Source organism: Macrotis lagotis, chromosome 7, assembly GCF_037893015.1.
Source record: "Macrotis lagotis isolate mMagLag1 chromosome 7, bilby.v1.9.chrom.fasta, whole genome shotgun sequence".
In the NCBI taxonomy this organism is placed as follows: Eukaryota; Metazoa; Chordata; class Mammalia; order Peramelemorphia; family Peramelidae; genus Macrotis; species Macrotis lagotis.
The window spans coordinates 83489179-83516606 of NC_133664.1; the positions used below are offsets into that span (position 1 = coordinate 83489179).

General features: G+C 33.9%; 1 protein-coding gene across 2 annotated transcripts in view; it reads right to left on the reverse strand.

Annotated features, from left to right (window-relative positions):
• ZMYND11 (zinc finger MYND-type containing 11) overlaps nucleotides 1-27428 on the reverse strand; it is a 137233-nt gene that overhangs the window by 88050 nt on the left and 21755 nt on the right. Inside the window, exon 1 of one of the 2 annotated variants that reach the window (XM_074193234.1) lies at nucleotides 11817-11898. The exons of the other annotated variant lie outside the window; for it this stretch is intronic. The gene's annotated coding sequence lies outside the window, so the exon portion shown is untranslated. Of the gene's footprint in view, nucleotides 1-11816; nucleotides 11899-27428 lie in introns of those variants that run through there. 2 annotated transcript variants of the gene reach the window in all.

Below are 27428 nucleotides of genomic sequence, written 5' to 3' on the forward strand. Positions count from 1 at the left end.
GACATAATGGTACATATTAACCCTTTCTTTACCAAGGGTTTTAAATTTTTAACATGATATTTTTCCCAATGGAATGCTCTGGTTTTTATAAAGAGATATCAATGAGAAAATTGAAATAATTTGAAACACATTTACAATGTAAAATCAAGGCTTTTGCTGAACTCTGCAATCTGCAATTGTCAAAATAAACAGCATCTTCAGAAATAACTATATATGACAGAAAAGATATGTGGTATAATGATTAAAAACCACCATTTAAAATCAACAAAATTGGTACTAGTTTAGTGATTAGAAGATAATGACTGAATATGTATTAAACAGAAATCTAAGGAAGATAATGAAACAATCAATCAATAGAAAGACCATAAAAACTGACTTTATTTACAAATTCTCTAAAAACCTTCAGGTAAAAAAATAACAATAAGTCAAAGTCATCTTTCAAAGGCAAAGAATTTCCTTTTCAAAGCTTAATAAAAGCATTTGATAAAGTCATGCAATTATTGGGGGGATGAGCCAGAGTATAATTAGATGAATATATATGATTTCCAGGATTAGGGAAGTAGCAATCCTGAAATACTCTATCATCAACTCAACTACACTTGAAATACTATGCTTAATTCTCAGCACCACACTTTAGTAAAGATATTAATAAGCTTTATCCACAGGAGGATGATCACACAAGTGAAACGAACTTGAATTTATATCAAATAAGGAATTATGTTTATATTAGAGAGGAAAAAGATTTCAAAGGTATGACAACTGTCATTAAATATTCAAAGAGCTGTCATGGAGTGAAGATTAGACATGTTCTACTTGGTCCCAGAAGGTAGAGCTCATAACATTTCATGGAAGATACAAAGGAGAAAATTTAGAATTAGCTTAAGGAAAAACTTATAATTTAAAGTGTCCAAACGTATAACAAGCTGCTTTGAGAATAAGTATGTTGCCAAGGATCTTTAGGCAAAGATTGGATAATCACTTGCCTGATGTATTAAAAGGAGATTCTTGTTTAGGGCACTGGTTGGAACTTGAGTCTCTTCTAACTCTGAGCTTATCTGGTAAATCATTTTGATGAATAGTTACAAAAAATATAAAATGTTCAGATTAATTTAAGAGATAGAAAGTTTAAGTAATTCAATGTTAGACAAAGAATTAAAAAAAAGTGCTAAGTGTGTCCCAAAGGGGGGGAAAAAACTCCAGGACCAAATAGATTTACAAGTTAATCCTAGGGAACATTTAAAGAATAATACATTTTGGGGGCGGCTAGGTAGCATAGTGGATAGAGCACTGTTCCTGGAGTCAGGAATACCTGAGTTTAAATCTGGCCTCAGACTCTTAATAATTACCTAGCTGTGTGGCCTAGCAAAAACCTAAAAAAAAAAAAAAAACCCCAAACAAAAAAAACCCTAAAAAAAAGAATAATACATTTTTTAAAAGCTAAAAAAAGCTATTGGAAAGAACTGGGGGCAGGGCAGAGGTAGAAATGGGGAGAGGAAAAGATAGGATGAAAGAATTCTACTAAATTCCTTCCATGATAAGAATATGGGCTTGATGCCTAAACCAGGAAGTCAAACCAGATAATGGTTTGTGTATAACACAGAAAGATAACTACATTGATCAATATTCTTAATGAACATCGATGCAAAAATTTTAAGTAAAATTTTAACAGGGAGAGTACAATAATATATCAGAAGACATACTATGATCAGGTTCAATTTATGCCAGGAATGTGGGCAGATTCAAAATTAATAACTATAAACATAACTGACTATATTATTAAGAATGAATAAGATTACATTATATCAACAGATAAAGAAAATGCATTTTCTTTTTTTAGGATTTCACAAGGCAAATGGGGTTAAGTGGCTTGCCCAAGGCCACATAGCTAGGTAATTATTATCATTTTCTTAGATTTTTCAAGGCAATGGGGTTAAGTGGCTTGCCCAAGGCCACACAGCTAGGTAATTATCAAGTGTCTGAGGTCGGATTTGAACTCAGGTACTCCTGACTCCAAGGCTGGTGGTGCTCTATCCACTGCGCCACCTAGCCGCCCTGAAAATGCATTTTTAACAAGATATAACAGTTTAAAAGGCATAGAAAGAAATATATCTATCCTTAATGTAACAAGAATCATATATCCAAAACCCTTAAGTCAGCATTATTTGGAATGCGGATAAATCAGAGACATAAGATAAAAACTAGGGTGAGAATTATCACTATTTGATATAGTGGTAGAGAGGCTAACTGCATAGGCTAAGTGGAAACAAAATTTTCAGGTTTTGCTGGTGGCATGATAGGTTTACAAATAATGATAGAAATAATTGAGAAATATTAATTGCCCATGAATAAGCCAAGACAAATGATAATACTACCCTATTTAGTCATTTAGTGCCATACCAAATGATTAGTGGGAAAATAAGAGAATTTTGATTTTTTAAAAAAGAAATAGATGCTACTGATAAGGTTGTTGATTTTCCAGGAAACAAACTACAAAATGAAGTAAGAACAAAACAAACAAACAAAAAAAGCAGGATGAAAATGTTAAGAGTATTAGGATCCAGTTGAAACTGCTTTCTGGCAAGAAATTATAGCAAGGGCGGCTAGGTGGCATAGTGGATAAAGCACCAATCCTGGAGTCAGGAGGACCTGGGTTCAAATCCGGTCTCAGACACTTAATAATTACCTAGCTGTGTGGCCTTGGGCAAGCCACTTAACCCCGTTTGCCTTGCAAAAACCTAAAAAAAGAAAAAAAAAGAAATTATAGCAAAACTAAAGATGGAAGGGGGGGGGGCCTTGTGTTACTAAAAATAGTCCCAATCTATTCCATCCATGACTTCTTTGTTTTCCTGGGTATTTCTCCCTCTAGTTCTCAAAAACAAAGAATACAGATTTCACATTGAGAAACTTATCTTTGACTCTATCTTTCTTCTCCCACTTTCCTGTTGTCTTGCATGCCCACATATTTCATGCCATTTTTTTCCCTGAACATGGATGGCATGGTTCAATCTTTTTGCCAATTTTTCCTTTTAAGTGCGATTGACATTCCCTCTCTCATATTCCAAAAGAATGTGGTTAATATTTGCAATCACAGCAATTCACAAATTTAAAATACATAATTCATGTCATTAATTATAGTGGCATTCCACTGAAGTGAGGAAAAAAATTGCCAAAATATAGAATGTGACAAGTACATTAAGGATATCATAAATACCTTACAAGCACTTATATGCTAGGACTATTATGAGAACACAAAGAAATAATTAAAATATGGTCCCTGCCTTAAAGGGGCTCTCATTCTAATTGGGGAGCCAATATGCAAATAATAGTATAAAAAAAGAACAAGATAAAGAAATGTTTCTATAAAAGGTGAAACTTTAGCTGATTCCTGAAAGAAGCCAGTAGAGTTTGGCAAAGATGATGAGGAATATGATAGAAGTTAATATTAACATATTTTTTCATGGTTTTTTGTGGGACATATCTGAAAATGCTGTACACAGATTTTGATGGAATATTGTTTTTAAACAATGACAATATGGTTTTAAAAAAAAGGAGAGGGGAGAAATAAGACAAGACATTTGAAATGAAGCAATGTGAAATAAAATACCAGGATGACAACACACAATGACCTCAACAAAAAAATTAAAAGGACAATAATACTTAGATAAGAGATGAAGTGTTTTGACTGTGGAACAGCCCATCACTAGATTAAATAACAAAGGTAGGAGAAGGCTAATTTATGAATGGAGAATAGATTGAAGTTGGAGAGAGACTTGAAGCAGACATATCCACCAGCATAATTCTGTAATAATCCAGGTGTGATGTGGTAGAGAGAAGCAGCAATAGTCTAGATATGTTGCAAAGGTTAAAATAACAGGTCATGGCAACAGACTGCATATGGGTATTTTCCTTAATATTGCAATGTGAAATAGATTTTAGAGGAAGTGTTTTAGTTCTACTTTTGATCTAATTAACAAATCTATAAAGAAGTATCCATTATTTGAAAATGAGACTTAAGTCACAGAAGTATTAAAATCTGTCTTAATAATGACCACACCAACAAACATTTTAGATGATTAAATTTTTTTTTACACAGGACACTATGTAAAACATGGACATCATTATTTTATTATTTTAAATTAAATTTTTATTATTTTAAATAAACAAAATATTAAATACTTCAATTCATTTAAGAAATCACTTTAAATGTAATATTTGCCTTTTTATTATGTTTTCAGGAAAGAATAAAAGAATTATAGAGTTGGAAAGAGACTTAAAGGTAACTTACAAATTAATAATTTTAAGAATAGTAAAGAATCTAGTCAAACCACTTCTTCCACCCAGCTCCTCTCCCCTACCCCCAATCATTTTACAATGTGGAAAATGAAGTCCTTTCAACAATTTTCCTTGACATGTGGTCTTGTCTCTACATCTCTACTTGAAAACTTCAAGAGGCAATCCACTCCATTTGGGTGTATCTCTAATTTTAAGTAAGTACATCTTCAGAATAACCTTATATTTAACAAATATGTATTTATCAAGTGCCCATTACTGCACTGTACTGCTGCTGAGGGACAACAAACAGAAAATGAATGAATCAATGAACAGACATATAAGTGAATGAGTGAATATATCTATCTGATTCCTGTCTTTTAAGATTTATAGCCTAGTTGAGGAAACAAAACTAACAAAGGTAATATCATCATAGGATAATTAAGTATATAATCTTGCTTATACCACCATGGGAAAGTCTTCAGAACAGATGACATTTGAATATAGATTGAAGTGCACTTTTAAAAAACCTTTTTCTTTCTTTTTTGTCTGTGTTTTTTTTTCACAACATACTAACATCGAAATGTTTTGTATGAATGAACAGGTATAACCTATATGAAATTGCTTACCTTCTCAGTAAGAGGGGAAGGAAAGGAAAGAGGGAGAAGAGAATTTGAAACTCAAATTTAAAAAAAACACAAATATTACTTGTTTCTATATGTAATTGGGGAAAAAATAAAATAATTTTGAAAAAAAACCTTCAAGAAAAAAGTGAGACAAGCTGCATCTTAAAAAAAGGTACAATTTGGAAAACATTAGATTTATGCATGATATAGCACAAAGAAGGGGCAGCTTGGGTGCTGGATTAAATGAAGCAATAAGTTGAGTAGCAAAAGAGAAAAATGATGCATTCTGTTAATTTGTGAGATTATTAGGAACTCAATTGTAAAGTAAATAATACTTTTTATGATTTAAAGAATCCTCTAATACTTGTTTTCTGTATTTGAATTTTATTTAAGTTTATTAAAATTCTGATTGGTGTTTTGTCGGTTCACCACTACACTTAAGACCAGCTCCAGAAAAAAAAAATCTTAATTTCAATTTCTAGAAATCTCTTTACCAGAAATCATGCCCTTGAGGCCTTAACTCTTTTCTCCCTTCACCTCCTGTACTGAAGCCTCAACTGTCCAGATTTTCTGATTGCCTCAGTCACCCAATACATTTAGGTTGGACTTCAACCACCCTCCAACTCAATGCAGAGTCATCTCCTTATCAGCAGCCATGTCATCTCCTATGTAATCCTACCTGACTCCTTCCTATCCTGGAACCATAATCAAACCAATTCTGTTATTGCACCTGAAAAAGGTGTGTGAATCCACATGTTATCACAGTAACTTTTCAAACCACAATATCTCCTTTCCCATTAATAATATATGTTCTTCACTATTGTTCTATAAGAAGTCATGAGGAGGGGGGCTAGGTGGCACAATGGATAGAGCAACAGCCCTGGAGTCAGGAGTACCTGAGTTCAAATCCGGCCTCACTTATTAATTACCTAGCTGTGTGGCCTTGGACAAGCCACTTAACCCCATTGCCTTGCCTAAAAACAAACAAAAAACAACAAAAAACAACAACAACAACAAAAAGAAGTCATGAGGGATGGGATTTCAGAAAAGTCTGGAAAGGATGCTGAGTGAAATGAGCAGGATAAAAAGAACATTATACACACTAACAGCAACATTGGGTGATGATCAACTATGACGAACTTCTTCATTTCAGAAGTACAATAATCAAAGACAATTCTAAAAGACTTGTGATGGAAAATACCATCCACATCCAGAGAAGAAACTATGGAGTTTAAATACAGACCAAAGCTTACTATCTTTAATTTTTAAAAGTTGTCTTATATATGTTATGTTGTTTTTCCCTCTCTCATTTTTTTCTTTCATTTGGATTTGATTCTAATTCACAACGTTGATTAATATGGATCCATGTTTAGCACGGATATACTTACAGAATCTATATTTGATTGCTTTTTGTCAGGAGGAGGGAGAGGGAAGGGAGAGAGGGTGAAAATGTAAAACTCAAAACCTTGCAAAAAATGATTGTTGAAAACTGACACTGCATGTAGTTGGAAAAATAAACAAAATATTTTCAAAAAAAGAACATGATCCTTAAGAGAATAGGGACTACTTTGCTTTTCCATCTGTATTACTAAGTTTTAGCAAGTCTCAGCACACAGTAAGGACTTCATTTTCCCCCATTCATTCACTAAAGTAGTAAAAAGTTGTAAAAAGTATTTGCTCATTAATTCATTTCTTGCTACATGAGCATATTGAAATTTTAATTTTATTTAGTCAAAAATGAAATGAATGTTTATTCCAAAGACAACAGTGTGATGTGACAGCCAAGAATGCTAATGTGATTCTGGGCTGCATTAAGAGAGGCACAGCCACAGGACTATCAGGAAATAATAACCATGATATACCTGATCTTATTGTATCTTGAATATTTGTATAAGATGCTCCTGGTTTTTAGATCACAAATTTTTTCACAAAAGGGTGAGTCTTATACATGGGAAAATATGGTAACCAAATCCTTTCTTAATAACCCTCTCAAACTACCTTGATTTTAACCAATCAGTAATTGCTTTCTTCATATTTATTCTGTCTCCCCATCTAAGATTCTTTCAAGTAATGATTATTTAACCCCTCGTATCTGTATCCTTGGAGACTACTAACTACTGGTACTTTGCAAGTATTTAATTAATACTTATAGAAAGTCTTCTTGCCATGAGTTTCAACTCTCTCTAACCCCATTCCTCCACACAGCTAACAAAACCCTTCTGCTCAGAAAGACCCAGCAATTCCCTATTAACTTTAGGATCAAATATCAACTTCTCTGGCACTTAAAAGTCCTTCATAACCTGTCCCAACCTTCTACAGTAAATGCATTACTCATTTTCACTCACATAAAACCTATTATAGTTCAGCTTGTTTTTCCTCATACAGCTTTTTCTTTCTTCCTTTCCATGTTTAGCTACTCGATTCTCATGTCTCAACATTTAAAATTTCTAACTTTCTTCAAAATACAACTCAAGCATTACCTTCAACCAAAGTGCTGTCAGGGCTCCTCCTTAGTATCTACTTTCTAAATATTTGAAAACTATATATTAATAATATCTGCTATATTATATTTTTATTTAAATGTTTCCCAACTATATTTTAATTAGACTCAATAGTATGATTATGCTTTGATGCCTCTGGTATCCAAACCTTGAAACAGGTAGGAGGTGGGAGGCTTGGAGAAACTGCACAGAGTTGGAAAACAAGATTGTTGCAAAGGGTCAGGACTCCAGAAGAGAGTAGTATTGCCAAAATAGTTAAATAACCTTTTATCTCATTTCTCTTCTGGGATTCCTTTTTGGACGCCCTGAAGCTCTTTTTGCTTTCTTTAAGGTCTTTCTTTGTCTTTATAAACAAAGTGAACCTTGAGCATGGCTTGGTTTGCCTTTTCATTCTGTCCCCCGAATACTTAAAAAGCTCCTCTTCCTCACCTTCATTGGCTTCCTTCAAAGTTCTGCTTAAATCACTCTGTTGGAAGTTTTTCCTGCCCTCTCCCTCCAAATGCCAGTGTCTTCCCTTTAAGAAGACTTTACATCTACTCTGTATATATCTTGCACACACAACTGTAGGAATGGTGCCTCTCCACAGCATGGGAGCTCCTTGGTTTTGATTCTTTCTTTGTATCCTATGTGCCTATCAGTGGGCCTGGCATATAATAAGCATTCAATAAATACTAGAGGACTGAGAGGTAAAAAAGGAAAGGGGGGGGCGGAGATGGTGGGGAGAGGAAGACTCAAGACACTATTGAATAACAACAATCTCCTTAAACCATTAACTTTTACCAAATATGCAGTCAATCAAAGCAGAATGCCATGTTGAAAAATATGTTTTAATCTCTGACTTGAGTCCATTACTCTTTGTTAGGAGAGTCCCACTGGAATCAGGTTTTTCATAGTTTCTTGCACATAATCAAGTAGTCAACAAATATTGTATGACTCTTAAATGCCAAAGTATTGTTCTAAGAATTAATGAAAGAAAGTCAAAATTTAGACAGTCTTTGCCCTCAAGGAGCTTACATTCTATTGAAAGAAACAAGTGCATAAATATACACAAAAATGAATGCAAAATAACTTTTTGGGGAAAGTGTTTACTAAACACTTGTTGAACTAAAATGCGGGTTACGTCCTATTTTTAAGGTATTATGTCAGAAGCTACAATTTTGAGAAAGTGAACTATATGGGACTCTTGAACATGTCCTCACATAAGTTTATTATTGCAGGTATGCCCTAAGTGCTGTGGATCTTCTTCAAAATCTTCTAAGGATATGAATGAGTTGTTCAAGTTATCTCTCACTCTTTCCACATAACCAGGCATATTCTTTTGTGATCATGTTAATTAGTCAACATGTATTTATTAAGGGCCTATTTAATAAATCTATGAAGTACTTAGAGATATAAGTACGGAAAATGAAATAATCCTTACTTGTAAGGAGGTTCATGGAGGCAATGACAAGTGTAGATAGGTTGTTTGCACAACTTTATACAAGTTTTCTCCTGTTTCTCTGAATTCCCAACATTTCTTATTTCAATACAATAGTACTGAATTACATTCACAAACCACAGTTTGACCAGCAGGCCCCCAATCAGCAAACTCAATTTGTTCCAGTATTTTGGAACTATATATTGGAAACTTATTAATATTCATTCTGTCATTAGTCTCCCTGGGGAATATGTCCAATATCAGGATTGCTAGGGAAAGGGGTTTTAGGAGTTAGTAATTTTCATTCATAACACCAGTCTTCCACAAATCAATTTACAACTTCAACAGTGTATTAGTATTCCTGACTACTTGAACCCCATCCAACACATCCTTTACAATCTTTGCTAGTGCTAAGAGTGTTATACAGTACCTCCAGGTTTTTTTTTAAATTTGAATTTCTATTATTACTTTGGCACACTTTATATGGTTATGATTTTCTAAATCTAATGGGGAATCATTCTAATTCCTATATTTATGTCAATTTCCTATGTATTTTGGATTTCATATTTCAGTTAGAAATTGATGTAAAGACAAAATCTTGAGAGCTTACTCCTTTACTCTTCTTTTCAGTTTATGTAGCATAGGGTATATTTATTCTTAGATGTTAGATATTCTACACCTTAAAATCTACCTGTGTAAATATTTTTTTCCAATCTGGGAGGTTCATTTGTGTTGCTCAATTTCCCTTTCTGACAATAGAGTAATTAAAATTATCTATTTTGTTTTATTTATTTTTCCCTATTTCCCTATTTTTTATTATTTCACTACCCAAAAGTTCAAATTTTTTAAAATAAAAACCATTTTATTTATAAAAGGCTTTGAATGCATCATTTCTAAATGAATGTAAAAATTATTCATATCTACATCTAATCTATTATAAAATATTTCCATTTAGATTAGTGCAATTCAAAAAACAGATCCCTAAGGTAAATGGATGATTCTGCATATAATACTGTGAGAGAAAAATCTGAACAAATTTTAGACACTGTAATCTTGGTAGGCACAATTACTTCCAGACAACAATGCATAGCACACTGAAGTATATTGCCATTAAAAAATATTTTCCTAAGTAAGCCACTGAAACTTTCAAGCATCTATTTAAAAATATTAAAAGTGATAAAAGAAATAAAAAGTCTAAAATGATTCATTCCAGAGACAAGTGAAAAAGAAAGTATAAATTTACCTATTTAATCTACCTTTTAAAGTCAAGTAAGAGTTCTAATCTACATCCCAGGAGATCTTTAAAAATAGAATAGATATCCATCTGTGGAGCACATTCAAGCAAAAATCTGCCAAACACACAGTGAGGACCAATGAGTGGAACTATCCTAGTGGAAATCCACTGAGGACAACTATGAAACAGTAGTGGTAGAAAACAATTTGCATGTTATTTACATGTATTTGAATATATTGTATAAGTCTTTAAAATACAAAATCTTTCATCAGGTAATTTCCAAGTTAAAATATTAACAGTGACTCTTAAATAGTCATCAGGTCTTTTCCTCTCTTCCATACTACTTATCATTCATATATCGTCAGTAACAATAAATTTAAATATATAGCAGAGATGAGTGGAATATGAAAGAGTCCAATGCAAGGACAAATGGATCTTAATTTTGGCTACTCTAATATTAAGAACAATTAAGAAAGAATGAAAATAAAGCCTAAAAGGAAAATAAAGTCAGAAATATAATTTACTTTATATACAATAATTATTTATAGGCTTCTAGAATGACTCGTTGACTGAACAATTTCAAATCCAAAGTATTTTGGTACTCACAAATAAGGAGATTCTTACATGCTAAATTATCTTTCAAAATTATACATTGACTCCAGGCCATTTAATGACACTATGCTTAGATTTACAAAGTCTGTTGACAATCAATCATTTAACAACCTTTTATCAAACATTATTAGTAAATAAGTGCTAGAATCTACCTGAGAGTTTGAGATATAGTTGAAATAAACTGGTACAAGTAAGATACATTCAAAGTAGGTACAAGATAACCTTAGAGAGGAATATTAGCATTTTCAATCAAAATTTCTACAATTACCATTGTATACAACAAGGTTATGATATCTTTTAATCTCCATTCTATCAATAACCTTAGCAGGTCTTGTTAGATAGCTTTACAAAGTGATCAATAAGACCTTCCCAGAACCACAAAGTTATTTAACTTATAAAATACAAAAAGGATCTAATCTTTGGGGAAAACCTAGAAATAGTCTAAAAGAGCAAATCCTTCAAGAATAACAGAATTTGACATTTGGAAGAGACCTCATTTAGATAGCTATCTATCCAATCCACACCTGAAATTCCTAATAAAACATCCCTGACAAATAGTCATTCAGTCTCATCTTGAAAACCATTCCCCTTATCAATGTCTTTAAATTGTGACATCCAAAATTGAATATAATATACCAAATGAGGTGGCATGAAGACAAAGTATAAAATATAACACATTTTCATTATCTCGTTTCCTGAAAACCATGTCTCTTTTAACACAGACCAAGATCACATTAGGTTTTGCGGCTACCACATCACATTGATGACTCATATTGAAGTTGAAATGCAGTCAATTAAAACTTCCGGATCTTTTTCAAACTCTTGTTTAGCCATCCCTTCCCTCTTTTCTTCTCCTTGCAAAGCTGGCTTTAAAATTCAAGTTTAAAACTTTATGGCTTATCCTTATTGAATTTCATCTTCCTAGATTAACTAGCTCAAGTCTCTAATCTGCCAAACTTTTCTGATCTTGTCATGCAGTGTCTCACAATGTGTCTTCTGCAATCCAACATGCCATGTATGACTTTAATCAAATGACTGATAAAAAAAAATGTCAAATAGCAAAAAGCCAAGCACAAATACTTGGAATATTTCATTGGAGACAAACCACTTGCCAATCCCCATGAGTCAATGTAAGCGATAGGGAACAGAATACTAACCTTAAGAGTCAAGAGAACTTGGAACTTGAAAACGGTTCTAGGTGCATACTATCTCCGTGACCTTAGGTAAGTTACTTGATCTCTCCTGTTTCCTAATCTGCAAAATAAGGGACTGAACTCAATAAATTCAAAGGTCTCTTCTACTTCTATTATGCTAAATCCTATGCTGACATTGAACTATTAACTTAACTTTTATGAGTTCAAACCATTCAACCACTTATATATCTATTATTATCTAGTTTACATAGGTCCATCTTCTCCATAAGAACAGTATTACATAGGGCAGCAAGATGGCACAAATGGGTAGAGCATTGGCCATGAAGTCAGAAGTACCTGAGTTCAAATCTAGTCTCAGAAACTTACTTGCTGTGTGGCCCTGGGCAAGTCACTTATTCCTGACTACCTCATATCCAGGGCCATCTCCAGTTGTCCTGATTTATATCTGGTCCCTGGGCCCAAGTGACTCTGGAGGAGAAAGTAAGGCTGGTGACAACATAGCATCCCTCCACTCAAATCCAATTCACATGCTTAGGCTACAAAGAGGACCTCAGTTGTAATCTAGCTGTGTCTTGGGACTTTCTATTTTTGATGTTAGAACTAGTATTGCCCTTAAATGCCCATTTGGACAAGTACATTTCCTGGTATGACAATGAGTGTTTACAATCACCTGGGAGAACTCATAGTCTACCTGGACTTCAAAAAGTAAAGCAGAAAGTCCTGGATCTTCATTCCCAAGCAAAAAAAGGAATTCTGCCCCTGGGGAGCCCAATTCCCAACCTATACTGAGAATCTCATATCACACACAAAATCCTTGCTCTGAAGATCCATTGTAGAAGAGAGAAGCATAGAGTCATAATAAAATCTGTTCCATCAATAAAGCTCATGTATGTAATACTAAAACAAAAACCTAGAAAAAACTTAATAATCACTATTCCAACCAAAGCCAACCTCAACCTGATTTGCCAGTACTGGTGCTGGTGCTAACTGCAGAATCAGAACTTTAATCCTTTAACCCAGGTCTCCTAACTGCTAGTCTCCTACCTACTAGACTATCCTGCTTTTCAAAAATCAAATATTTATTTTAAGCTTATATTTAAACTAATAGGGGAAACTGCATTTCATTTTTACTTAGTTAATTTGTTTAAGTCATTTTCTTTTACTGCCTGGGTTTTTAAATTTTCATACCAGTTGTGTGACTCCAGTCATATGCCTTAACATCTTTGATTTCCTTATTCCTAAAACTCAATGACCTCAAAATTCTCTTCCATTTCTTTATACTATTCTCCTGGATTGCCACTGAACCATTAATGAGTAGGTTCAGTCTCTTCCTTTTCTTTCAGAGAGTCTTTTACTAGAATACTATAACTGTACGGATTACATTTTTTTTAAAAAAAACTTTATTTAAGCACAAAAATGTGCTTAAATAAATCATGTGGAGATAATTAGGATAAACACACTTAATTGATCAATTACTCTAATGTGAAGGAAGAAAAGCAGGTGAATGCTGAAGTCTATGGAAACACAGAAATGCCTACTTGGCAATGAATTAAAAGAAAGGAGAAACACTGTCAGAAGATAAGGAGTACCAGGCAATATACAGCAGAACCTAAGAGTTCAGTGAAGACAAAAACTAAGGCATTTTATAAATAAAATCTCTACTTTTTAGAATAGAGTACAAGTTAGAATCTAGGTTATTTTATTATTTCACATGTATATTTTGTAGTTCAAAATTTTTCTAAAAGGAGGAGGGGCAGGGCAGATGATAACCATCATTTCTCAAGTAACATACTGTTCAGGAATAACAATGAAAACCTCCATTTGACTTATGTGTCATTTTAGTGGCTAGTTTTTTAACTTAGAAAGCTATTGTTTTAATTTACAGTCACTTCAGTAATTGTCATTTCACCATCCTGATTTTCCTAGAACTCTGTGCAATCTTTTTGACGATGAAGTTAGATTATATAAAGCCTTCTAGCCAAATTTCTCTAAATCAATGAAAAAACAAAACATTAATTAAAAGACATTAATGAAAGAAACCTTTACATTATTAACTATAGATCTAAAGAAAGTAATTTTGAGGATATCACCACTTTTATTAAGAATAATTCAATTTTGGTGTCCAAACATAATTTAGAATTCATATAAAGGAGGCAGCTAGGTAGTGCAAGTGGAGTCATGAGGACCTGAGTTCAAATCTTGCCTCAAATACTTAATAATTACCCAGCTATGTGACCTTGGACATATCATTCAACATGGCTTTAAGTGCTTAAAATTAGGCAGAGAGAATAGTGTAGTGTATATGGGAAGTGCTCTAGATTTCAGGGCTCAAAAGAAAGTTAACAACTTAAATCCTATAGGAATTATAGCATTGTATGCATTTATTGTGCATATTAGTTTCAGAGTTACAGTACTGTGTTAATGAGGCAATGAGTGATCTCTCTATATGGATTAATTTGCTTTGCTTTATTCTTGGACAGTTTTGCCCATAAGCATTGCTAGTTATCTCAAAAATGTATGCCACTGGTCACTGAAGAGCCAGTGCAAACATATCATGATTGCTGAAAAGAAGTTCAAATCATATTTCTGAATTGAAGAGAATATCAGGAATATAGAAATTCAGGGAAAGGGATTATACCTGTAATTTTATTGGGATAAGGAAAAATCCTTTTGCCCATGCAATTCGGCATCTTCTCTGTAACTCAGATTCATAAGAGAGTTGCTGAGAGCATTGGAAAGTGAAGTGACTTGCCCAGGAATTCAAAGCCACCATATCAGAGATTGAATCATAACCAAGGTCTTACTGGTTCAGAGGCTGGCTTTCTACCTAATAGGTCACACTGCCTCTACCAGAATCAGAATCATGAAAAAAAGGATATGGTCCGACTGCACAGGTATAACCTATATCCAATCATTTACTGTGTCAGGGAGAGAAGGAAGGAAGAGGACTAGGACTCAAAATTATTGGAGGGGGGACCCAAAGTAGCATTAAAAAAAAAAAGATAGGCCCTATACCCATCTGGATGCTGACCACAAAATTATCTAAAATTGAAGGTAAAAATTTTTTAAATAAAAAATAAAATTGAGGGTAATATTAATAGTGAATCATCAAGATCACACAATTGTTTCATTTCCCAACCAAATATGTTCCTTTTATGGTCCCAAGAATTTCATCATCCTGCAAGAATATGACCCTTACCTGTTCCTGGGAGCCCTCTGAAAACCGGGGAATGGAAGGAAGAGTTCCTTCTAAAACTTCCGCTGAGCCAGTAGTCTTCCCTCCTTTATCTTTTCTGCATGACTTTTCCCCTTTGGATTGCAAACTTTTTGAAGGCAGAGGCTATCTTTTTTCATATTTATATGCCCAGAACTTAGCATAGTGTCTGGCACAAAGGAGGTCTACTTATAGTTTTATTGATTGCTTCATTGAAAAGACCTCTGGGGGTGGCTAGGTGGCATAGATAAAGCACCAGCCTTGGAGTCAGGAGTACCTGGGTTCAAATCCAGTCTCAGACACTTAATAATTACCTAGCTGTGTGGCCTTGGGCAAGCCACTTAACCCCATTTGCCTTGCAAAAACCTTAAAAAAAAAAAGACTTCTGACAAAATTCAACACTTTTTTTTTTGGTTAAAAATTCTAGAAAGCATAGGACCTTAACACAGTAAATAATATCTATCTATGACCAAAAGCAATCAATAAATGTACTGGAGAAAAATTAAGTGACATTTCCAGAAAGATCCTAATATGACTAATATTATATGGCACAATGATAGAAACACTAGTATTAGCAATAAAACAAGAAAGCAAAAATATACAATATGCATGAACAAAGATGAAAACTACTGCTTTTGGTAAATGATATGATAACATTATTACGAAATCCCAGACTCAACCAAAAATGAATTGAAGTGATTAATATATTTAACAAAGGTGTAGGATTTAAATAAATCTACATAAGTCATTAGCATTCTTGCATATCACCAACAAAACCTAGCAGGAAGATAAAGAGAAATTCTAGGGTGGCTAGGTGGCGTAGTGGATAAAGCACTGGCCTTGGAGTCAGGAGTACCTGGGTTCAAGTTCTGCCTCAGACACTTAATAATTACCTAGCTGTGTGGCCTTGGGCAAGCCACTTGACCCCATTTGCCTTGCAAAAACCTAAAAAAAGAAAGAAAGAAAGAAAGAAATTGTATTCAAAATAACTACAGAATGTGTACAACATATGAATCTATATCACAAGACACACACACACATACACACACACACAAAACTATTTAATTCTAACTACAAAATACTTTGCATAGAAATAAAGATGGATTTAACTAATTGGAGAAATACTAATTTGCTCTTGAATCTCAAGCCAATATAATAAAAATGAAAATGTTACCTAAGTTAATTTCTTTACTCAGAGTTTTGCCAAACTATCAAAGGATTCTTTATAGAATTAAACAAAATAAAATGAAATATATCTAGAGAAGAAAAATGTCAAAAATCTCAAAAGAAGTAATAAGTAGGGGACACAGGGAGGGAACTTATCAGTACTAGATCTCAAACTATAGTGTAAAGCAGTAATCAAAATGATTTCTATCTGGCTAAAAAAAAAAGAGATTAATCCATGAAACAGAAAATGTACAAAATATATACAGAAATAAATACACAGCCTGGGTTCAATAAACCCAAAGATCCCAGATACCTATATAAGGACTCACTATTATTCACAATGCTGGGAAAACTGGAAAACAATCCAGCAGAAATTAAGATATGGAATAACATTCACACCATATAAATCAAGATAAACTCAACATTTTTTAGAAATAACAGGTGGCATCATAAACAAATTAGGAATACGGAATAAATTAACTTTTTATTCTAAGGGTTGCTAAAGAACTCATGATCAAACAAGGGAACAAAGAGAATCAAAGAAGGCAAAAATGAATGTTTGATAATTTTAAATTAATTTTTGAATAAACAAAATCAATGCAGAGGTCAGGTAACTGAGGGAAAAAGTTTTAACTAGTCTCTCTGCTAAAGAACTCATAACCAAAGAGCAGATTCAAATGCTAACGAATAATAGCTATTTCTCAATAAGGAAAAAAAAGAAAAAAAGAAAAAAGAAAAAAAAAGAAAAAATCCAAACTATCAACAAGTATGTAAAAAAAGAACCAAATTACTAATAACTAGAAAAATACAAATTAAAGAGATTCTGAGAATCTACCTAATAACTACCTAATTTGCAAAGATGACAAAATTATGACATGTTTAGAGCAGCTTCAGGGAAAAGATGCACACTGATGTATTGGTGGAATTGTGAATTGCTCCAGGTTTTCTACAAAACAATTTGGATCTATGCTTAAAAATTATTCACACCCACTGAGCAAATAAATTAAGTATAATAGGAATAATTTGTATAATATTTTAAAGAATGAAATATCACTATACAAAGTTATATGTTAGAAAGTATCAGGCAGAAATTGAATCAAGGTCTTCCAGGTTTTAAAGCTAAATTTCAGCCCACTATACCACAGCCCACTATACCACTATACCCTCCATTTCATAGAAACATGTTTGATATAAATGATCAGTCTCATCAACTGATTAACCTATAATCTTTCAAGGGAACATTAACAGGTAACTCAATTAAAGATTCCACATACCAGTTCTTTTAGGATCCTAGAATATAAAATTCACATAATTTTGGATGTTAAAGAGAACTCTGAGATAATCTAGGCCAACTCTTTCAATTTATCCACATGGACTCTAACAGTGTAAATTTTTGCTCTTAGGTCCTCACAAATAATCAAGTTATGTTCGAGGTTCAAGGCAGAAAAAAGGATCTTCAGTTAGTTTTCCTTGACCTAACTGTAGAAGATCTAGATTGAGAATGAATGACTCCCTACTCTGCCCAATTTCAAATCACTAGACAAATACTCTTCCTAAAGAGTATTTTAAATGGTTGTGTCATCTTATTAAATCCACTCCATGGCTCTTTATTCTCTTTAGGAGCAAATGGAAACCCCTCTGGCTTCAGGTATTCTCACACCTTACTTTCTCCCAGTCCTCTACAATTCAGCTATACAAGACTGCAGTATAGCCTGTTTCTCACACATAATATTCTACCTCTCAATTTCACTCCTCTTCATTGGTTATTCCTCATAATGTCCTTCCTCCTCTTCTCCACCCCTGCTTCCTTTGGCTTCCTTCAAGACTTAAATCAAATTCTTCTTTCTACATGAAGCCTCCACCCCAACTATTTCCCAGTTACTTTTTTTTCAAAGATTACCTTCTATTTGTTTTTCAATTCTTTCAGGCATGTCTGAAACTTTGGGGTTTACTTGGCCAAGATACTAGAATGGTTTGCCAATTCCTTCTCTACCTACAGATTAGAAACCAAGGCAAACAAGGTGAAGTGATGTGCTCTGGGTCACACTGCTAGTAAGTGTCTGAGGCTAAATTTGAATTGGGGTCTGCCTAGGTCCCATGCTCTCTCTACTGTGCACCTAGGTATCTGCCTTCTATTTCTGCCATATACATACATATATATATATATATATATATGTATGTATGTATATGTATATGTATATGTATATGTATATGTGTACACACACACACACACACACTGCAAACAGTCTCATCATACTTTGCCTGTGTTTGGTTAACAGTAGGCACTTACTTAGCTTACTGACTTTGCTCTATTACTCCTTCCTCATCCATGAAATAGTTCTATTATTTCTTTTTTCCTGTCATAGCCAAACTAAAAAACCTCACTATCTAGCACTCATTGGTCTTTCACTAACCCCTCCCTCATAAATCATCTTCTCCACCACTTGATGAAAACTATTCTTTTCATGGTCAAATCAAGTCCAAAAGTATGTGGCAGGTAGTGGGAACAGAAAATAAAGTAAAAGAGATAACACATAAGCAAATTGTATGTTATATGACCCCCTTGAAACATTCAACAGAAAGAAGGCAAGAACATTTAGGAAGATCTGTAGAAGATATGATTTTAGCTGGCATTTGGAAGGAAGTCAGGAGAAATCAGGAGAAGGAAATAAGGGAGAAAATGCAAGGAAAGGGTGAAAGTCCATGGAAATTCAGAGTAAGGCAATAGTATGACTTATTTCAGGAACAGTAAGAACAGCAAGAAGGCTATTGAGTACTTGGGGATAAGGAATAAGAAGACTGGAAATGGCTTTGAATGATAGAGGATATTATCTTTGTTTGATTGTTATTTAATAAAGGATGACAAGATCATGCCTGTATTTTAGGAAAATCAATTTGATAACTTAGTTGAAGATAGACTGGAGGGAGAGAGCTTTGAGGTCCGAAGATCAATCAGAATAAAATAGTCCAAGCCTGGGGTGATATGGGACTGCACTAGAGTATAGGGAAGGGGGGGCATAGATGAGAGATGCTACAAAGGTGGAATCAACAGAATTTAGCAACAGAATTACCAAGGGATGTGAGAAAAAGTGAAGAGATGAGATGTTTATTGCAAAAATCGTTCTACTGTATAGGCATCATTCATGTTCTACCTCATAAACATGGATACCACTCAGGGCTCAGTCCTGGGTCCTTTTTTTCTTTCTCTAATCTACCCCTTTTTTCTCTTAGTGAACTCAAACCACCCCCACCATATTCAATAATCAAGTCTATGAAGTGGACTCACAAATCTGCAAATTCAGTCTTTCCTTAACTCCCAAAAGCCTTGTTAGACATCTCCACCTCAAAATGAGAACAGGATCCCTAATAGAAAGAGGATGTCTAGACCACCAAAGCTGCTTCTAGTTCAGCATCATTTGTGGAAGCAACCACTATGGAAAAAGGAAATCCTTCCTCTCACACAAAGCAAGCAAACATGTCTGGAGGAGCAGGAGACTCCAAAGGAGAAAAGAATTAGTATTTGCCACGCATTCAAACCACCACTTAGATGGAGATCACCAATGACCCTGCATCTAAAAACCCAGTCCAGTATCCCTAAGCATCATTCAGGAAAGAGTTCCAGGGGAAAATCAGTCTGGCATATGAGTTAGAACCACATCTATCAAAGACCCCCAAAAAAGTTCTTGTCAACAAAGTCATCAAAGTATTGTCAAATGGTTTAATATCAGCCATCAATCGAGTTTCATCAGTAGAAATGACATTAAAGAGGCATTATCATCTGCTTTCCTGCTGCATCCTAAGAAACATGGGATCTTTCTTTCTTAACTTGCAACTGAAATGTTCCATGTGCTATTTTCCCAATAGAATGAAAAATTCTTGAGAGCAAGGACTGTCCCCCTTTCCTATTGTCTCCCCAGTGCTTTGCACATAGTAATCACTTTCATTCATTCACTGATAGGCATCCTAAAAATCAGTATTTCCAAAACTAAATTGATTATCTCTCCCCCCCAAACCAACTACCCCCTCCTTTCAAAATTCCCTAATTTTGCTAAGGATATTAGCATTATTTTAGTCAATTGGTTTAAAAACATAGGTATCATATCATCCTCAACTTTTCTCTCATTCATTCCACATTTCTAATCAGTTGCTATATCTAGCAATTTCAATTTCCACAAAATACTTCAAATTTGTCCTTTGTTCTTAAACCACACTAACACTCTAATAGTTCAGGCCCTTTTAAACCTCAAGTTTGGACTACTGCAACTGCCTTTTAATTTTCTCCTGAATTCAAATCTTCCATCAACAACACATCTGGCAAAATGAAAATCTTATCATATCTTAGGTTGAATAATAAGGCTTCGTGTACTCTCTGTTCAACCAGGCCTTCCTGTTCCTCACACACAACACTCCATCTCCTGATTCCATAGCCATTCTGGTCTATTCCTCATGTCTGGAATGTACTTCCCTTAAATCTTTTCCTTTTTACACCCTTTAATTCCTTCCAGATTTAGATCAAGTACCCTTTCTACAATTACCCTCTTCCCTTGCCCCATCTCCAATCTATTTTTGCTGCTTTACTGTAAACATAAGAAAAATGTAACTCCTATTAGCTTTCAGGTATTTAGAGAGGCAATGTGCATTAATATTAAGTGCAATACTGCAAAACAAAAATTTAGTTGAGTGGAGTAATAGATGCATTAAACATAATAATTTGGGAAAATATTTATACAAAAACACACAAACATGATACCTATTGCATTTTTCTGCAGAAACATAAGTATATAAAACTGCATATTATAAAAGGTATTTAGAATGCAATGATATATTATTAATCTCTATAATAAGAATTAAACAAAATTAAAGTTTCAGCTATCAACAAATATAAATTCAATATTAGGGCATCTAATCTAACTCAACATTTTGCTTACTCTATATAAGCTCATTTTTCATTAAAAGGAATATGTTGAATTCCAATCTATATTTGCTTACAGACATCCTACTATATAACAATTGATATCCTAATAATAATGAAAAGACATAAAATTCAATATCAAAATCCCAGAAATCCTCAGAAAAAGAACTGTCACAGAAAGCATTTTAAACTGATAAAGAAATAAAACTATTTAGGCAAAGAGTAGGCATATGCTAAATCAAAAGAGAGGAAATACTTTAAATACAGAAAACAATTAATTTTGAAAACAGTGCAGGAAATGAACAAACATCTGAAAACACATGTAAAAGAAGCAAATAACTGGTCATAAGATCATAAATTTAGCACAGGAAAAGTATTTAAACTTTTTAATAGACAGAAAACTAATGCACAGAGAAGTAATTTGCTCAAAATTACAGCACAGCAAGAAATGCTCTGAATTTCTTTCTAAACATAGTTACAAAAAAATCCAATCTAGTCTAGACCTTTTCCCCAGAATAGTCACACTCCTACAAGCTAGAAAAGAGGTTCCAATAGAAAAGCCACAAGAAACTGGAATGAACAGACCAGGAAACTGCAACAGAGTGGTGATGGGTGCTGGTGGGTGGAATGCAGCCACTCTGGCATTTCATCTACCATGGTGGCAGCATCCTAACTGGAGAAAGTCAACTGCACACCTCATCAGAACTCGGTTCAGATTTCCAAAATGGGAGGGAGGTAAAATTCTGAGTCAGGAGCAGAGGAAATTGACTTGAGGTTGAAGAAGGACGGGATCAACTAAAATAACTGAGAATGGGTGGAATTAGACCATGGCAAAGTCTGAGCCAAGAGATGACAGGAACACTTTGAAGAAAAACATCAAGAGGCGGCTAGATGGCACAATGGATAAGCACCAGTTCTGGAATCAAGAAGACCTGAGCTCAAATCTGACCTTAGACACTTAATAAATTGCTTAGCTATGTGACCTTGGGCAAGTCATTTAACCCTCTTGCCTTAAATAAATAAAATTTTGAAAAAAAGAAATATCAGTCAAGAGATGGTAAAAAGATTAACCTAGAAGAAGAAAGTAACTCCAAAACAACTATAAGTAGAACCTCAAAGAAAAAGAAAAGGTCTGTTACCAGGAAACTCAACAAGAGTTTCTGGAAGAAATGAAACAAGAGATTTTTAAAAACTGATTTGCACATGAAATAAGCATGGGGAAAAAAAAGAGGTAAAAGGCAAAAAGCAGATTTAGACAGACAGAAAACCTTACCAAAATAACAGGTTCCTGAAAATGAGAATGCACCAAGCAGAATAATGATTTCATGAAAAAATAAATATAACAAAAAAAATAAAATATTGAAAAAATAAGAATCATCAGAATTCCTCAAAAGATAAAGGGATTTAAAAGTCTGGGCACTATATTCAAGAAATCATAAATGAAAACTATCTAGAATTACCAAAAACAAGTAACAAAATGAAAATGAAAAAACTAACCACCTCAGGGGCAGCAAGGTGTTTCAGGGGATAAAGTACCAGCCCCTAGAGTTAAGATGACCTGAGTTCAAATCAAAGTCTGCCTCAGATTCTTAATAGCTAGGTGATTCTTGTTCAGTTACTTAACCCCAATTATCTCCAAAAAAACCCCAAAAACTTATCCCCTCCTGAAAGAAACTCCAAAATAAAAACCACCAAAAAATAATCACAGAAATTATACAACTAGCAACTGAATTCTATGCAAGAGAAATAGAGAGGCAAGTGAGAGGAAGCAGATCAGTATAATTATAGACTACTGGTGTTTCTCAGATTTCTTATAGTTCATCTTTTTATATCTAAAGTGGGGGGGAGCATGTTATCTATTATTCCCTTTTTGGGGTACTATATGGCCTTCTTACTCACAACCCTCCATGTTCCCATCTCCAGGCCTTTCCTACAAGCCTGGAATAGTAGTATTCATATTCCCTTTTACCTTTGCCTCTCAAAATCTTTACTTTAAACTTGAAAGCTCAGCTCAAATTCTACTTCCTAATTTACCAGTTTACTGCAGCTGCTTACAATCCTGATGCCTCATCTCCACTCAATAAAATTACTTTACATTTATCTAAACACAGGTTATATACAGTAGAAGGAATGTAAGCTTCCTGAATAGGGGCTTTTTCATTGCTGTGGATCTGTAGTCTGAACATGGTGACTGGAGTATGATGACTGACAAGTACACAATGCTACTACTGTGCCTCTAGGTCTCCCCCCTCAATTTACCTCCCATATTTCTTTTAAGTAGGGGGTGTGTGTGTGTGTGTGTGTATGTATATATATGTATGTATATATATCCTTTCAGAGACCTATTTAATGCTTGGCTTACATCCTATTCGGCATTAGTGATATCTACACATCCATGATCTTGCATATTTACCTATTCTCTGGGTATGTACCTATTCTCTGGGCATTTACCTCTAAACCCCTGAGGTCTTGAGTTTCATTCCCGGATTAAAAAACAAACAAAAACTTTTTTTTTTCTATGAATTTTGTACTCTACTGCTTTGTGTTATCTAGTTTGGTGAACATAGGCAATCTAGGAAGCAGGGAAAATTTGGAAACAGAAGAAATCATCAATATTACAATGAAACAAAGAACGCTATGTTTCCCAGGTTTGTATTCTGCAGCATCATGAAAAATGCAGAAAGCGCTCACTTTCAAGAAAAAGAATTAAAGGAAAAACCCCTCCAAATAACAAACTTGCCACTGTTAAAAAATCAAATAAATCTATTTCTGAGCTGTCATTATCAACTCTCATTCAACAAAATGTGCAAAGCAATGTACTCTCTTGAGAGGAACATATTTAATAATAATAACTACAGAATAATTTAAAGCTTAACTCACTCATTTGAACTAACCCACAATCCTGTCAGATTAGAAGCATCTTTGTCCCCTTTAATACAGCTGAAGCAACTGAGGCTTAAATGGCTGTTGTCATTTTTGTCCAGAATCTCCACACACTACTGTGTGTCTCAGACAAGATTTGAATACATGTCATCTGAGTGGGTTAGGAGGCTCTTCACACTGTATTGCTAATGACAAATATGTCCTTTAATCAATTCAAGAAGTATGACATAGAAGAATGGCATATTAGGGTGCAGGAAAGCTGAGCCTTAATACTAATTGCGTGACCTTAAATAATTTGCTCCAAGTCTCTGGGTCTCAGTTTCCTTATCTGTGAAATGAAGTAAACTGGACTAGATGTCTGCCTTTCCAGGAGCTCCGACAAATAAACAGGACTCTTAAGATTCTCAAGAGCCTAGAAGAGCACCAAATACAATGTCAGTATAAATAAGTTTTAATATATTGCCTACTCTTATAAGTCCCAATGCCTGCTTATCAAGAGACAAGTACGTATATGTCTTTATGTACAAACTGCATTTGACAAGAGGCAAACTGATAGGATCTGATTTATTTAAATTTACAATATAAAGCCTGATTCAATGTTTTTAAACCAATAATTTTTATTTAAGCACTATTAGCTAAAACACAGCAAATCACAAAAATACCAGATGAATAAAAATGCTTTAATTGACCCAGTTAACAAAACAGAAAATTCCACTGTTATGAAGTTAAAAACTGAAAAGCTGTATTTTATCGTTTTAAATCCAGATTGATGAAATAATCTACATGCAATTTGTAATCTGCACTTCATCAGTTCTTGTGAGTTTCAAATATGAACTAAAAAGTAAAAACAAAACAAGACAAAACAAAAGCAACCTGTATTTCTTTCAAAATTCAATCATTAAAAAAAAATATTCACCAATTCGAGGACTGTGCATGTAAGTTCCAAATAGGTGAGAATCTGCTACACAATCAAATGTTTTGCAACAGGTTAATAAGCAAAAGAGTAAGTATAAGCAATAAAGCTAAATAATCATTATCAATATGATGAGAACTTCATAGGTAGGAACAAAGAGAGGGCCAGAAGGGACTTCTGGCAAAGAGCAGTTAGAAAGCAAAACACTTCCCCATGGGGTTGTCATAGTAAAGTAGATAATTTAATAAACACTACAATGGACCAAAGGCTTGGACCTGACATCAAGAAGACTTGGGCTCAGGGCAGCTAGGTGGCACAGTGGATAGAGCACCAGCCCTGGAGTCAGGGGGACCTGATTTCAAATCTGGCCTCAGACTGGGGAAGTCACTTAACCCCATTACCTTAAATAAATAAACCTCCAATACCAAACAATTCTGTGACAACAGATAATTTATCTAACCTCTCTAAGCTGGTTTCTTCAAATATACAATGGTACCTGGAGGAACTGTATCTCAAAGAACAGGGACTAGCATCTTTTATCTTTGTGTTCCAAGTACATAGCACAGTGTTTGTATGGATAAGGTACTTAATCACTACCTGTTGAATAATAAATAAAAATTACTATGCCAAAAATCAAGTATCATTTTAATAAACTCATGCAAGATCCAAAAAAATCATGATTTAACTATACTTTTGTACAACTGTACATCTGATTTTACAGGAATGTGTAAGCAAATTTAAAGCATAAATTGCATATTGACAAATATAAAATACTCATCTGGGTGAATGTCAGGATTAAGTAATTATTATCATGGGAATGCACTGTCAAAATTATAAGTATACAGGAAAATGACCTAGTAAATATACTTTCATTTAAAATTCTATACAACCTTGTATGGTCTACTAGGCAGAAAAGGGCCTTAGATGATTTATGAGAAAACACAAGGTACAGGATAGGATGTGAGGGCAATGAAGAAGTTGGGATCTGCATGGACAAAGGGAGCCACTATGTCACTGAAATAACAAAAATAATGCATCAGTCAAAATGTATTATTTCACATTCTCAATGAACATTTCCAAGCTTTCAGAGTTTTTACAAATAAAGGAATAAGTTTAAGGCTCCATTTTAAGCTCTTTTCTCAAAGCACATTTTCTTCTAAATGCTAGGTTCCATTTCTTCCTTTCCACACTTAAAGAAAAAAATAGATAACCATTAGATTACAAATTCATGATACCAAGAAATACTTCTAATATATTATAGAAATCCTGCCCAACTACAGACTGGAGAAAGTATGATTAGAAAGTAGGTCATCTGAAAAAAAAAGATGGCAAATCCAATGAATTATCACTATGTTTCATGGGCCAAAAATTTAAAAGTGATTATAGTTAGAGCACTGGCCCTGGATAAAGAGGACTTGAATTTAAATTCAGCATGCTACCATTACAATGCTGATGAAGTTATGATAAGTGGAATCTTTATAGCAATCTGGTATTTTATACTGTATAAAACTTAATACTCTTTGATCCTAAAATCTCATTGCGGAAAAAAAATCTTTATGTACAAATGTAAAAAACTTATAACAACATATTGGAAAAAAATAGGTACCTAACAACTGAGAAATATTTAAACAAATCATGATACCATGTGGAGTTAAAATGATTTATCATATCACTGTGTGTTAATGTTTACTTTTTACATATTATTATGTATATACTTATATACATATTAATGGAAAATACAAACAATATCGAAAATTAAAAGAAATACAGGAAGACTTAATTGACAAGATAAAAGTTGAAAAAACAGGAGTGGAACATACACACTGACTATAACTACATAAAAACAAATGAATAAAATCCAGAAAAAATACAAAAGAGAATAAACCATGTATACAACAGAAGTTTGTTTCATACATGTGCATTATTATTCATCTGTGCATATATAGCTTGTTTTTGTAGATGGTCACATTGTAGAATCAATCTTATAAAAAAAAAAGAAGTGGCAATTCAAGGATTGGCAAAAGAGATAAATATACTGGACTTAAAGTCAGGAGATTTGAGTTCAAATTCCAATCTGATGTTTAATAGCCTCATGACTTCCAGAAATTCAACAAACTTCTGTGAGTCTGTTTTTTCAACTGCATAATGTACGGACTAATACTTGCACTACTCTACCACAGGATTGTAAGGAAAGCACTTTGCAACACTCAAATCACTAGATAACTCTGAGTTACCATTACTTAACATGGAGAGAAAGAAGATTTAGGCAGATGATGGGGGTAAGAAAAAGTGGAAAGGACATTGGATTCAAAGTCAAACACCTTTTCAAATACTATCTCTGCAACTTAAGAACATTGTGACTTTAACTTTTGTGGGCATCAATTTTCACATGTGTAAAATGAAAGGTGGGGGAACTGAACTAGAGCTCCAGAGTGAACTATAAAAAATTTAAGATTTATCATGCAGCTGTTCTAGAATGGTTCTGCTTGAGCCAGAGAATATCAGTAGGAAAGCACATTTCAGATG